The following is a 3,073-nucleotide window of genomic DNA, read 5'->3' on the forward strand; positions in this document are numbered from 1 at the left end:
GGGTGGGGGGGCGGCGGGCAGGATATCAAGCATCTACCCCACAGTGCTTCCAAAGCAAAAGCAGAGTTGTATGGCTACTGACAGTCCGCCTATGATCACAATGATTAGCATAGATACTGACCACATGAATGATGTGGGTACACTTTACAGTCACAGGGTGCCCAGAAGGGCGAGGGTTATTCTCAGTAGAGGTTCATATAACAGTCATTCATTCATACATTTACTCAAATATTCATTCAGTATTCAACTGAAGGCAAAGCAAGATGCTAGGTCCCACAGGAGTAATAAAATAGAATGAGATTAGGGTCCTACTTTTAGGAAATTTACAGTCTCTAATATGAATAAGGAACATTTCTTGAATGCTTACATTATGCCAAACACTGTTCCAAGCATTTTACATCTATTAGCTCTTTTGATCTTTACAACAAATGTAGAGAAGAAGTCATGTGTTTCTACTACAATTCTCATTATTTAAATGGGAAAGCTGAAGCAAGGAGGGAGTAAGGCACTTGCCTAAGTCTCTGAAACATGCGCTCTAAATGGAGAGATAAGTGAAAGTCTCTGGGAAGATTTTGCATGTGCACTGGGTGTTCTGCAATGGGCCCAGTAAGGACCGTGCCAAGGGACAGAAACTTAAAGGTGGGAGCACACGAGACTGGTCTGGGGTAGAGGAAATATGTGGAGAGTAAAGGGACATAGGAGAGAAGTGTGGAGCCAAACTGGCACAGAGTTGGCGCTTCATAAATATCTGTGGAATGAAGATTTGAGGAGAAAAAAAATGCTAATAAAAACACACAGACAGTATACTGGGACTCAATTGACAAAGACCTGGAAGGCCAAGTTAAGGAGTTAAACCATTGTACACCCCAGTACCTAGTAGGCCCCCAGTAAATATTTGATGGATGAATGGATGGTTGAATAAATGGGTAGATGGAGAGCCCAATATATGTTGGTTATTACTAATAATGTTGTGTTTTTCAAATACCTCCATTTGGATTAGGGGCCCCATTAAGTGGCTCGCTTATGCTATAGGATCTAGAACCTGCTTTCTTCTTCCACACATGGAAACTTCCATGGCCTCTTCAAGCTACTGGCCTGTCCTCGTGTAGCAGTTCCAAGGCCTTTTGGTGACACTATCTTCCCCCACTGTGTTCTGGGGAAGTAAGAAGGCTGCTTGGGAACTTTTCTTCTGATTATGTTAGGAAATTGTTACCTAAGATCTGACACCCCAGGAAGTGACAAATTTCCTGGCAACAATCAGGCTATTGCATTTTCAAGTGTATTTGTAGTTCTTATTTTTGATCTACACAGAAAAGTTGGTTGATAGTTCTGACTTGAGAACAAGATCTTACCTTCAGGTTTGTTTGAATTGTGCTCTCCCTTGAGAGAGTGAGCTTGGGAAGTAGAAACATGGGATTATGCTCTTGGTTTTTGTGGGCAGGAAATCAGGGCTTTTGGAATCAGGCAAATCTAGGCTTGAATCTTGATTCTTCTTACTAGCTCCATGCCTTAGGAAGAGACTTAGCTTTTCCCGAACCTCAATTTCCTGTATAAAATGTAGCTTCCTTCATTAACATGTATTTAGCACCTGTTAAATTCCAGGTATCATTCTAGACATTAGAACTACACCAGTGAGCAAAAGCCACATATGACTTCATGCTCATAATTTTAAAGTCTATCTGGTTGGAAAAACCATTAAACAAATAATAATGCAAAGGGGAAGGATGGGATGTGATGAGAATTTATAATGGGAATATAACCCAGTCTGGACACTCAGGGGAGGTTTAACTGAAGCAGTTAGGGATGAACCGAGTTAGGCAAAGAAAAGATGTGGGTGAGCGGGCTGCAAAGAAAGAGAAAAAAGTTTGGGTCTTCTCTTGAGCTGTGGTTTAGGGCTAGAGGATAAGATTATGCTTTTACAAGAGGTTTGGTTAGACTCTTAGAATAAGTCATGCCACTTTGGGGACCAGATGACAAAGTGCACAGATTTGAGACAAGGCAATTATCTCAACTTCTGCATGAAAACCTTACATTCTCCAGCATTGAGAAGAGCATCATGTGAACTTGGCTTTGGAGTTCCCTGTTGGGGGATTGAGCAGATCTAGAAGAACATGGACGATGTCAAGTCGGACTATAGTTTGTTGATCAGTTTGTGTATAATTGTAACCCAAGGTGCTCTCAGAAATTATTGGTGAGAGTTGGGGTACTGAGTGCTATTATTACCAAGTGGGAGCAAGAATGGGGTCTTTTATGTAAACTGTTTCCTCTTGAGTTTGATACAATTAAAGGGGTAACACATGTCTCTAGTACAGTTTAGCAGCTCAGCTGGTACAGTAAGTCCTTACTTAATGTTGTCGATAGGTTCTTGGAACTGCGGTGAAATGACATATAACAAAACCAATTTTACCATAGGCTAATCAATATAAACAAGAGTTAAGTTTCTACAGCATCTCATCTACATTATGACAAAACAGCATTGAATGAAACATTATTTGAGGGCCTGATAATAAACTGGTCACGGAGAATATGATCATGGCAATACTTTTATATCATTAAAATGAAAACATTTACAAATATTAACTCATATAATATGCATAACAGCACTATAAGTCTATTTATTTTCTATTGCTGTGTAACAATTTGTCGCAAACTTAGCAGCTTATAATATATAATACAATTATCACCTCACATTTCCTATGTGTCAGGAGGCTAGGCATAGCATAACGGGATTCTCTGCTCACAGTCTCACCAGGCTGCAATCAAGGTGTCAGCTGGTTACATTTTCATTTGGAGACTCATCTAGGGAATATGTTTCTAAGGACATTCAAGTTGTTGGTAGAATTTATTTTCCTCATCTGTATCACTGTGGGCTCCAGGCTTTTGCTGGATGACCAGAGACTGTCTTTGTGTTCTAAACACCATCCGCAGTCCAAGGCTATTCCCAGTTCCTCGCCATGTGGGCTTCTCCAACATGGCTGCTTACCTCACTGAGCTCACAAAGAGCTTAAGCTCCAGCTTGTCAAGGCAGAGTCTTATATAGTGTAACATAATCACAAGAGTGACTTCCCATTAC

This window comes from Pteropus alecto, unplaced genomic scaffold, assembly GCF_000325575.1.
Source record: "Pteropus alecto unplaced genomic scaffold, ASM32557v1 scaffold25, whole genome shotgun sequence".
Lineage (NCBI taxonomy): Eukaryota > Metazoa > Chordata > Mammalia > Chiroptera > Pteropodidae > Pteropus > Pteropus alecto.